We start from the raw sequence: 12,802 nt of genomic DNA on the forward strand, positions 1-12,802 counted from the left end.
TTCCAGGACAGAAGAATGGTCAAGAAATTGAAGGAAATGTTGGGGTGACTGGTGTGAATATCTCAGACAAAGAAAAACCCCATGTCTTGGAGAAATGTCCCTTGTCTGTGTATCCACAGACACCTTCTTTGGCCATGATCCCGCCCTCTGTAGACCAAAGAGATTATGCTGATGCCTTGGGTGATCTCATTGTAGTGGGCGCCTTGTCCACTCCCTTGCCAGAGCCAACCCGATTTCCAAATATGGTATGGCCAAGTTAACACCTGGGGGTCGCCTTTCCAGGTCACTCAACTTAGCATCTCTTTTAATATTAAACTGATATCAAATATGAGGGGTGATCAGGGGCCTGACCTTGGGGTAACAGCACCCACTCCCTATGTAGCACATGCATAAACAAAGTTATCCACAAGTCACAGTCTCTCAGTCTCAAACCTTCCAAAGAAAACCCCATGATAAGTTTGACTTAAGGTTGGCATAACTTGGAAACAACTGGAAGGCACACTAGGAAATCATATAAAGTAGCTGCACTAAAATTCACACTAAACTCCAGAATGGACTCACCAACCCAGTGACAATGGAGCCACCAGTCTCCCTCTACTCATATTAAAGGGAGACTGGTAGCTCCATTGTCCATGGGTTAGTGAATCCATTCTGGGTTTTACTGTAAATTTTAATGCAGTTACTCTATGTGCTCATTCTATTTGACAATATTCAACATTTTGGATAGTTCCTTTAAAGTTCAGATAAATACAGAGTAAATTCATAAACTGGACAAGAGCATTCTCAGGTTGCACCAAAAGCTTTTCTATACAGTCCTGCATGGGTCCTAAGAGTCCAGAAGTCGCACCAAAGCCATGCTTCAGCCCTAACAACTGGAACGTGGCTTTGGTGTGGCTTCTGGACTCTTAGGACGCATGCATCATTGAAACACCATACCTCCACTGTGACTCGAAGCAGCTTTATTTTGGCTGTCTGTAACAGGCCTCAGTAAAGTAAGGTGTAATCCCACGGTCAGGAATACTAAAAGAGAAGGGAGTTGATGGATGGGAGTCTCTTAAAAGTGAAATATTGAAGGCACAATTTCAAACAGTTGCAACAAGGAAGAAAAATGAGAGGTGTCTAAAGAAATCAGGATGGATGTCTAAAGAACTTTGAACTGAGCTAAGACTTAAAAGAGGCATGTACAAGAAATGGATGAATAATGAGGGAAATCACCGAAGAGTCCACTGTGCTCAACACTTTCTTTTCTTCCAAAAGGAAAAAAGTGCTCAAACAGTGTAGATGATACAGTAGGAGAAATGAGGCAAAGAACTAGTAAAGAGGCAGTATAGGAGCACCTGGCTATTCTAAATGAATTCAAGTCACCTGAGCCATGAGGAACTTAATCCAAAGGTGTTAAAAGAAGTGGCAGAAGTAATCTCAGAACCATTGGCAATAATCTTTGATAATTTCTGTAGAACAGCAGAAGTTGCAGCAGACTGGATGAGGGCAAATGCTGCCCCCCCCATCTTCAAATGGGGAAAACATGAGGTTCCAAATAATGATCACCCAGTCAGCCTGACATGGATCCCAAGAAAGATTCTAGAGCAGATCATTAAACAGACAGTCTTTAAGCACTTACAAAGGAATGCCGTGATCAACATGGGTTTCTCCAAAAACAAATCATGCCAGACTAATCTTATCTCTTGTTTTGATAGATGGCAGATGAAGGGAATGTTGTGGATGTGGCATATCTTGATTTCAGTAAGCGTGTTGACAAGGTCCCCCATGATATTCTTGCAAACAAGCTAGTAAAATATAGCCCTTGCAGTCTCTTCCAACTATGATTCTATGAAAGCACCAGCCTGATTTTACAGATCACTTCCCTTTTCAAAAAGAACTGAGGCACTATTGTGAGAACTACAATGTTTCTCTTTGCAAGTGTCTGACAATACCTTGGAACAGTTTCAACCAGTGCCTACTTGAATTAATGACCCTTGTTCTCCAACATTCATTGGTGTGGTTTAAATGTTATCTAGTGCACATACAAAAATTCTCAATAAAGCTACACACAGAAATGATTACACTGGCCTGTTACAGACTGCCAAAATAAAGCTGCTTCAGGTCTCTTTGGAGGTATGCTATTTAAATGATGCATGGGTCCTAAGAGTCCGGAGGTTGCACCAAAGCCACACTCCATTCCTAAGCACTAGAGTGCAGCTTTGGTGCAGCTTCCAGATTCTTCGGATGCATGCATCATTTAAACAGCATACCTCCAAAGAGACCCAAAGCAGCTTTATTTTGGCAGTCTGTAGCAGGCCACTGAATTCTAAAAAGTTATCTGCTGCACTTACATAGCACTAAGATCCATGTGGGAAAACTAGGAGTGGTGAGTGGAATGGAGGGCAAGAGGAAGAGATTACTTTAATCCTTTTTTCCTGTGTAGTCCTACATTTCATTAACATAAAGACTTTAGCATACAGAACATACACTGTCAGAAATATGTGCATGTGTGCCTTCAAGAAGCCTGTTGACTTACCACACTAGAAATGGGACACATGAAACGTAACATAATGAATCTTCCCACATGACATACTTGTGATTCTCAGTTGCAGCCTTGCTGCATTAATTGTTTCTTCCCAGCAAAGCTTGGTGAGCTTCAGTGCAGCTCCCATGGCACCCATCTGTATATTTTGGTTATAAAGGCCTCCACCAAAAGTATTTCTGTGTAAAGTTAATTTCAGTTCTATGAACACTGCATAAATGTTCCTCAAGAAAAAGAGCAATGTAAAAAAGACTATTCTTCCCATTAAACTAAGATATCAGCTCCATACGAATAAGGGACAAACACTATATAAATGATAATCCAGACATTTCACCAAACCGTGGTGTAAGCTAACCCTATTTTGAAACCTAAGTCACAGTCTAATATTTTTTAGATGAACCAACACTTGCAGCTATTTGTCCGATTTCATTCTCCAGGTGTAGTGACTGCTAATGATAGAAGCGCAGTTTCAGTTATGGTTTGTCAACTACATAATCACAACTGGCCAGAATTAAGCTTCCTTAACTATGGTCCTACATGCTTGAATTGTGTCAGGACAAATGAACGCAGGTTTTTTTGCTAGCTAGATTTTGCCTGAATACTACTGGCTTTTACTAAAAGAAGGCTGTTTTAATACAACATCCAACTACATACGTGGTCACAAATAAAATGTCATGTTTTAGAGTTTAATTTCTGTTAAATAGTGATGCACACAGACACTATTTAGACTATACAGATTGCATAATAGTTCAATATTCTTCTATTTATAGCTACCTAGAGGCAGCAGCTTCCCATACACATAACTAATAGTAAATAATGCTTAATCAGGATTCTGTTAAGAATGTTTCACCAGGCACACTCCCAACAATGACACAGTTTTATTATGCCAGAGGAGACATAGTAAAACACTCCCACTGGACTCCATGGAGACTGCAATACAAACTCATCCTGCACAGGCAAGGCAACTAAACCAGAGGAAAGTATTATACCTAATTCAGTTCTCCTGTGCAGCAGAATAAGGTGTGGAAATATCTGTATCACTTCATACTGCAAATCCAAGATAAAATTTCAATCCAGATTCAGGTGCACAAAATTGGGTTGGCAGAAGCCTGGCTAGCCCCTTCAGTCCCATATCACCCAGAGGGTCATAAGACCCTGAACTGTCTTGGGAAGGGGGAATCAGCCCAAACTGAGAATGACCTTCCATAGACAGAGTCCTTCTGCTAACAGAGGGCACATTTTGGCTCCAACATGCCACTTTCAATGTGCTTCTTTGTGAAAGCTCCCTATAAGTACAACATTAGTGCATCAGAGAAAAGGGTAATGCTCTAGCTCTCTTCTACTCTATAATTCTCTAATTACATCAAATTTCTTACAGTGCAGGGAAAAAGTCGGATGTGTGGCCCCTGATCCACAGCTCTTCTCTTTGCTGCTCTCTTTGCCATGCTGCAAAGCCCCCAAAAGAGAACACCGTACATATGCTGAGATACACTGTATCATTTTGCCTCTGTGTCTATTGAATTATGGGTAGTTAAATGGCAACAAGAAAGGCATTCTAAAGCTAGTTCTAATCACTTCAATAGGATATCCTCTTGCTACGCTTGAGTTAGGTAGGTTGAGAAGAGAAGCATTTTTGTACCAGCTGCTTCTTTTAGGAGATTATAGCCAGGAAGTCAAACCTGGGACTTTGTGGGTCAAGCCTCTACTGTTCCACATACAGTCTTTTCATTCCTGAGCTGAGCAGCTATCACTTAGGATGCTGGGGAGAAGCAAGGGAGCAACTCCTGTAACAGATTACAGTAGGCCCTTGGTATCCAGTAGGGTTTGGTTCCAGGACAGACATACACACACCCCTGTGGATACCAAAATCCATTGATGCTCAAGTCCCATTAAATAAAATGGCTCAGTAAAAGAGTATCACTTATATACAATGGCAAAACCAAGGTTTACTTTTTGGGATTTATATTTTGGGGGGGAATATTTTCAAGCCATGGATGGCTGAATCCGTGGACAAAAAAATCTTTGGATACTGAAAGCCAACTGCAAAATGTTCACTCATGAAGGTATTTTTAGTCTATTCTGAAGGCATCTGATTAGGTTTTAGAGCTCTAAAACAGGAGCCCTTATTCTAGGAAATCTGCCTTTCTGTATTTTTATTTAGCATTATTCTTGTTAACAGGACACCCAACTGTAGGACTGTTGCTAGTAAGACATCCAGAAATGGGAGCCACTTCTACAGCTTTCAGAAGTTGACCTTGAATCCACTCATAGGCCTGTTACAGACTGCCGAAATAAAGCTGCTTCGGGTCTGTTTGGAGGTATGCTGTTGAAATGATGCATGCACCCTTAGAATCTGGAAGCTGCACCAAAGCTGCACTCCGGTGCTTAGGAATGGAGTGTGGCTTTGGTGCGACCTCTGGACTCTTAGGACCCATGCATCACTTAAATAGCATACCTCCAAAGAGACCCGAAGCAGCTTTATTTTGGCAGTCTGTAACAGGCGATAGTTTCTCAATAGATCACTCTTTGCTACTACCCAGTTCATGGCCTTTTCAATGATGAGCTTGCTGTTGATACAAGCATATCTTCTGCATGGTACTTGGCACAGAAACACCAAGGTAAGTTTCTCATGTGCAGTTACATACACATTAATTTTGAACAATTAATGATCAAAGATGCAACTTAATCTTTGAGTTTATGTGCATACCTCCAACCAAATGGAGACTGAACTATGGTGGTAGGGTGGTTGTTGAAAAGCATCCTTATCTTCTTTGTTTAGCATTGGTTGTTGCCCTGTCAAAAGTTGCTTGCAGGCCAATACTCGCTGCACTGGGGCTACCAGAGGACTAGGAACTGTTTGGAGAAAAACTGAATGTGGTGGATACCAGCATGTGCTGCTGCGGTCCCCCTGCTTGCTTGTTATGGATGTTTTTAACAGGAAAGCCCATGTGGAGAATTGTCAATATGTAATTTGCCACTGCACAAAGAGTAAAGTGCATTTCATAATTCCCTCTGCTTCTCAAAATCAGAGCTGAGTGCTGCCATACACAAAGGAAAAATAAGAACAAGTGGGGGAAGACTCCAAAACAATTAAGGAAAATTACATATGTCTAGTGGCAACATAACACTCAATGTGCTTTACAGAAAACTAGATGGGAATGGGAACAGAAAGAAGGATCATGAAAGATGTCATAGCAGATTGTAACAGTGAGAAGCATTTCATACTTTGAACATTTTGTTGCAGTCTCCACTTTATTATAATGGCAACTCCACTACCATCCCTTGCATGACTGACATATTCTCTCTCTCTCTCTCTCTCTCTAAGCACCTTCAAACTAGCAAACACTCTAAGGTCCAAAACACACTGCATAAATAATCCAGTTCGAGACCACTTTAACTGCCCTGGCTCAATGCTAAGGAATTTTGGGAACTGTACTTTTGAGAGGCATTTAGCCTTTTCTGTCTGGTGCTACAATAAACTACACTACCCAAGAGTCCCTAGCACTGATTCAGAGCAGTTAAAGCGGTCTCAAACTGGATTATTTCTGCAGTGTTTTTGGACCTAAGTTGCCCAAGCTTCTGAACTCACAGGCCCCAAAATGTAATTCTATGCATTACAAATGTTTCTCAATTCATTTGAAATAAACACTGGAAAGCAAGTTGCAAAAAGTCATGCATGGTGTCAGAACACAGTCCAAACGTATTCAAGAGACAAGGTACATTCACTTCTTCCACTCCTCTTAACTATGTGTGAAACAAGAAACTCACAAATAGTTTTGTTTTCACTATCTCGCTGAACTTTGTATCCCTGCCTGCAATACATAAAACAGTTTCCTAGAAACTTTGTGAAATAGGAGACTTAGATTATTGGCACTCTAACAACTGCTGAGAAATTGATTCAGTATAGTAAGTTATGTCTAACACACTTTATTACCATTTTGCATTCACATGACATCTGAATGGCAAATGCAGTGATGAATACAGGTGTTAACTGTGTTAAAAGAGTTTTTCACAGAATAGAACCACATTGTAGCATCAAAGAAAGTCGTACAGTAAGGCAGAAACGCTTACTGCATTTATGGCAGCAGCTTTGCGACAAATACACATTTTATCAGATCATCTACTTCATATCTATGTCACAGTGGCTTGTAAAGTAACATCTGGCAAGTCACCTGCTCCAACTGACCTCTCAATCCTCACGGCAGTAGAAACACTACTCAGACATTTTTGACCTTTATATTAGATTCACCACTGCAAGATGTTTTTTTCAATGCATTTTCATGGGGAATCAGATCATGCAACTGTGAGGAATTCAACTTTTGATAAATAAAAAATTAATAGAAAAAAAACCAGTTGAGCTGAACTATGTATTTCAAGAGAGAGCGATCACACTAATCTCCATGGGATACTTACTGCATAATTTTGCTATTCCTGTCCCATAAATTTTGATCTCATCACCTAAAACAGCTATTCTCAATCTCTGGCCCACTACACATTTTGAACTTGCAGTTCTCAAAATCAGTTATTGGTCAGTCTGGCTTGAGAATCAGTCAAAAATTTCTGGAAGACCACTGAACCTCTGAGCCTAAGGGCCACTGTCCTGAACTATATGATAACACTTCTTACTTCACTTGAATCCCTCTTTAAAAGCCCCTTTTTCCATGTTGCCTTTAGTAGAGTCCCCTTGTTCACATGCAATACTGCAACTAAGCATATAAGTAAATCATAAGTTGCCTAGTGAAATACAGTTTCCTTATCCATGGATTTTTTTTTTATCCACGGATTGAAGCATCCACAGCTTGAAAATATTTTTTAAAAAGTATAAATTCCAAATAGGAAACTTTGATTTTCCATTGTATATAAGGGACATAATTTTTCTACCCCATTGTATTTAATGGGACTTGAGCATCCACAATTTTGTTATCCACTGGGAATCCTGGAACCAAACCCCAGTGGATACCAAGGACCCACTGTAATGGCCAGAACTGCAATTCTTTTAATGGCTGTTTTCTACACAACCATTAAAGGGACAGGTGTTTGTTGTTGTGTGCCTTCAAGCAGTTTCCAGTTATGGTAACTCTTCTTTTTCAGAGGATTTTCTTGGCAAGACTTGTTCAGAAGGGGTTTGCGTTTGCCTTTCTGACAAAGTACTGCCCCTTAGTTTACCTGGCACTCCTGTGTGTTGTATCTGGCATTCTTGTGTACCCCATGTTGTTTTCTTCATACTTGCTGTTTCCATTTCCCCCATTCCCCTGTTTAAAAGTTTAGATTAGAACATAAAGTTCTTACACACCAAGATACACACACACACACACACACACACACACACACAGACACAGATATCCCCTATCTGAAATGCCTGAAACCAGAAATATTATTTATTTTTGATTGTTTTGGATCTTTTATTACCCTGAATACATATACATACTAAGATATAATGAGGCTGGAGAGAGACAGGGAATTTATGAAATAATGGAAGGTATGGATTACCACCAATTGACAGATCCTTGTGGCTCTCACAAATACAGAGCAGTACAAAAGTTTGCAGACATACTACAGGTACATACTATGCTACTTGTGTTGTAGCTCAAAAAGTTTTGGGTTTTGGAATACTTTAGATTTTGGAATTCTAGACAAGAGATATTCGACCTGTACATGCACAGACATATTGACAAGAGAGGTGTTCAGTTGAAACAAGCCTAGCCTGAAGTCTACATAACGCTACCTATACCTATTCTCTGAAATACTCTCAGGTACTTTTCAATTAAGTACAGAAATACATGGTGCAAAAGTGAGCGATTTTGATAGGACATAATTATTGCTTATCTTCGGGACTGTCCAATATCTTGGTGAATTTTCAATTATCTTGGAGATCTATGGTGACATAGCCCTGCACTCCGGGTGGGGTGAAGTGGCCTATCAACTTTAGGTCCTCGAGCAAGTTTAAAGAGCCAGTGTGGTGTAGTGGTTTGGGTACTGGGTTATAATTCTGGAGACCAGGGTTTGATTCCCTGCTCGGCCATGAAACCCACTGGGAGACCTTGCGCAAGTCACATGCTCTCAGCCTCAGAGGAAGGTAATGGCAAACCTTCTCTGAACAAATCGTGCCAAGAAAACCTCATGACAGGGTCCCCATTAAGTGAGAAACAATGTGAAGGCACACAACAACAACAACCAAGTTTATGACTGAAGTCTAATTCACAGATTTTTTCAAATAAGGAACTGGGAATGAACTCCAGTATCACTCCAGCACCACAGATGTTCTCTGCTTTCAGAACAAGGAGTTCACAGGAAACAACCAAAAGCCATTTTCCCCAGATGTTCTCTTCAACCACCTCATCTGTGGTTTCAAGAACAAAACAGAAGCAGGAGATCAGCAAAGGGGACTTTGTAGCACCTTTGAGACTAACTGAAAGAAAGAATTAGCTTTTGTAGATTTGAGACCACTTCCCTGTGCATCTGAGGAAGTGGGCTCAAGTCTACGAAAGCTCACACTACCAACTTCTGTCTTTCAGAAAGGCTGCATCCGCAGGGCAGAAATAATCCAGTCTGTAGTTTTTTGTGGGTTTTTCAGGCTATGTGGCCATCTTCTAGATTCTAGAACATGGCCACAGAGCCTGAAAAACCCACAAAAAACTATGGATGCTGGCCATGAAAGCCTTCGACTTCAAATCCAGTCTGTCATCACTTTAAGTGCCATGGCTCAATGCTATGGATTTTCTGTAGTTTCTTGTGGCACCAGAGTAGAGCTCTATAAATATTCAGAACAAATATGAAATTAGCTCCCTGTCTGAGAAAATTGACCATAAGTCATTATAATTTCTCTTCATGGGTTTAAAGTGTTAGGGTCCACTTGCACTGCAGAAATAACTCAGTCTGACACTGCTTTCTCTAGGAACTGTAGTTCTGTGAGACATTTAGCCTTCTCTGTCAAGAGAGCTCTGGTGCCACAACAAACTACAGTTCCCAGGATTCCGTAGCAGCCAGCCATGGCAGTTAAAGTGGTGTCAAACCAGATTATTTATGCTGTGAGGATGCAGCCTTAGTCTCAAAGGTGCTACAAGATCCCTTTGCATGCTGATTCCTTATACTAATATGGTTGATGTCTTTGAAATGTACCACCATGAGATGCAGGAGATGGGAGTGCTGGAGTGCGTGGGTGGCATTAATGAACATGGTCCCATAAATAAGGCAGAATGACTGGGAATAAGTCCCATCAAACTGAGCATGGTTTACTCAGGGTTAGCAGATGTCCTCCCTGCAAGGGAGGCCAAGGCACTGCAAAAATGAAAATCTAAGACATTACAAAATAAAAGCTAAAAACACTACTATAAATGTCAGTCCATGCTTCTTAGTCATGCTCAAAATGGAAGGCGTTTTGAAACTCCTCCTGAACAGAAGGTTGAAATGGAGGACAGGTCCTGGAAAAGGAGGATGTCTGGCCATGCTGGGCTTATTCCTGAGGAAGCATACAAAGAGGGCTGCCTTACAACACACTTTCCCCACTCACAGGGATGGAGATCTCCTCCTCTTCTGCAGTCAGACTTTGCTCCCTAACCAGTCCAGAGTCAAAATGCTGTTGAGGTCTGAGGGACTCTGGAGACCAGGGTTCGAATCCTGGCTTGGCCCTGGAACCCCACTGGGAGGGGTCACACTCTCTCAGCCCCAGGAGATGGCAGTGGCAAGCCCCCTCTGAAGACACCTGCCAAGAAAACCCTGCAATAATAATGTCACATTGGTTTGAGAGTTGGACTGTGACTCTGGAGACCAGGGTTCGGACACACTGTCTCAGCCTCAGAGGGAGGCAAAGGCAAAGTAGGTTGTCCTTAGGGTCCCCATATGTCCGGGGTGACCAGGGTGCGAAACACAGTGCAGAAATAACCCAGCCTGAGACCGCTTTAACTGCCCTGGCTCAATGCTAGGGAACCCTGGGAACTGTAGTTCTGTGACACATTGAGCCTCCTCTGTCAGAGAGAGCTCTGGTGCCACAATGAATCCCCTGCCACTGAACCAGGGCACTTAACGCGGCCTCAGACTCAGATGATCAAATCTCAGTTGTGCAATAGTGAAATTAGGTTCCAATGCTTCAGAGAACGTTGGTTGCTGTGTTTCCTAAACATCCTTTCTGTGTGTTTGTTGCTGTGTGCCTCGAAAGTCACTTCTGTACATTTATGTGTGCTGTGCCTTAACAATCATTTCTGTGCATTGGGTTGTTATGTTCCCTAAAAGTAATGTCTGTGTGTTTGTTGCTGTGTCCCTTAAAAGCCCCTTCTGTGCATTGGTTGCGCTGCATCTAAAGTAATTCCTAACTTATGACAACGCTAGGCCGACCCTGGCAGGCTTCCCACGCTCACGAACAGCCCCAGCTACCACTCACCGGGCCGGGAAGAAGCGCCAGGAAAGAGGCGGCGGCGAAGGCGAAGGCGAGGCTGAGGCCCCCGAAAGAGCCCCGTCTGCGGGGCTGCTCCCTCTGCCTCGCCATCTCTCCCAAGGAAGCGCTGATGCTGATGCTGATGCTGCTTTTTGCCGGCGGAGCTTCGACGAGGCTCAGTCACAGTCACCCGACTGCACTGGAAAGGCCTCCCCGCTCCTCCCCTCCGCAGCTCTGGGCGGCTCCCACAACCAAGGCCCGGCCCTGCTCCCCTCCTCAGGCGCCTGGGACGAGGACGATGACTAGGCCTCAGCCCCGCCTTTTCCTATGAGGCGACTAGGCCTCGGCCTCTCACTGACTGGGCCGCGCCCAGGCTCCTTCCCGCCCACAAACACACCCGGGCGGTTTCTCTCAGGGAACCGGTTGCGCAAGCCTTGCTTGCATCCAGAGTGGATAAATAACCCGTTTTGGTACCGCTTTTAAGTCTTTGTCTGGCTCTTTGCTGTGGAATTCTGGGAGTTGGAGTTTGTTGTTGGGCCCAGAGCGGAGCCCACAACAAACTCCAACTCCCAGAATTCCATAGCCTTTGATCCACACTGCAGAAATAATCCACTTTGAGACCATTTTAGCTGCTCTGGCTCAATGTTAGGGAGTGCTGGGAATTGTAGTTTGCAGCTATTCCCAAACATTGGTCCTCTGGATTATTTTAATTTACACTTCAGTTCCCAGAATTCCTGGCATAGATATAGGACTGGGGTGGGGACACCTGTCTTGACAACAACAGTACATGTGAAAGGGACCTAGGAGCCTCAGTTGAACCCGTGAGTCACAAGTGTGATGCGCCAGATACAGGCACACTGTATAATTTAATGTTGAAGTTAGGGTTGTCCATGCCAACATATTTCCAATTTCTATGTATGGCTGTGAAATCTAGACAGTGAAGGAAGATGACGGGAAGAAAATCGATTCATTAGAAATGTGCTGCTGGAGAAGATTTCTGTGGATACTGTGGACTGCTAAAAGGCCAAATAAATAGGTCCTAGAGCAAATCAAGCTTAAACTCTTTCTAAGACCCAAGATGACTAAACTGTTGTACTGTACTTTGGCCATATCATGAGAAGACATGATTCACAAGAAAAGACAGCAGTGCTTGGTATGACCAGTGTTGCCAAGAAGCCTCGAAGATAATTCCCCAAACGTTTGGCCAAAACTCACCAAATCCCCCCCCCATATCTCACCAAATACTTATTTCAACACTCAAAATTACCATTAAAACCAATCACCAAAATCACATCAAAGGCTCTGAAAAGTACCCATTTTGGTGTGAAAGTCACCAGATTGGCAACACTGAAATAAGGTCAGAAAGACTGAATTCCAGATGAATAGACTCAGGGAAGCCATGGCCCTGAATCTGCAAGATCTGAGCAGGGCTGGTGATAATAAAGTGGCTTGGAGGTCTCTATATAACTACAAGAATATGTAGGTAAAAGCAGTTTTCTTTGTCCACTTGTTCTCAGGGCAGTGCCTTGAGCCACCTGAAATGCTATAAAGCCCTGCTGCATGAGTGAATTGGGGAGGGGAGGATCCTAGAAGACAACCCAGGGACCCATCCGCAGTGGTCCCCAAACTGTGCTCCTTAAGAGATTTTGGACTTCAGCTCCCAGAAGCCTCAGCCATGTTGGCCAATGGTGTGGGATTCTGGGAGCTGAAATCCAAAATCTCTTAAAGAGCAGAGTTTGGGGACCACTGTTTTAGAGGAAGGGAGATCTTGGATCTTAGTGTCTGCCAATGTCAGATATAGCTCCCTGAAAACAAACAATTCTTTGTGGATCTTTTCATGCTAATGATAATATGGTTGCTTTTGTCCATGTTCACTAATCATGTGCTGGGCATTGTAATGTGTCTCA

The 12,802-nt window shown here is 42.7% G+C and overlaps 1 pseudogene; it reads right to left on the bottom strand.

The window, feature by feature from the left end:
• LOC121917433 overlaps window positions 1–11,160 on the bottom strand; it is a 60,872-nt pseudogene extending 49,712 nt beyond the window's left edge.
• Between the last annotated feature and the right edge of the window lie 1,642 nt (window positions 11,161–12,802).

This window comes from Sceloporus undulatus, unplaced genomic scaffold, assembly GCF_019175285.1.
Source record: "Sceloporus undulatus isolate JIND9_A2432 ecotype Alabama unplaced genomic scaffold, SceUnd_v1.1 scaffold_18, whole genome shotgun sequence".
NCBI lineage: Eukaryota > Metazoa > Chordata > Lepidosauria > Squamata > Phrynosomatidae > Sceloporus > Sceloporus undulatus.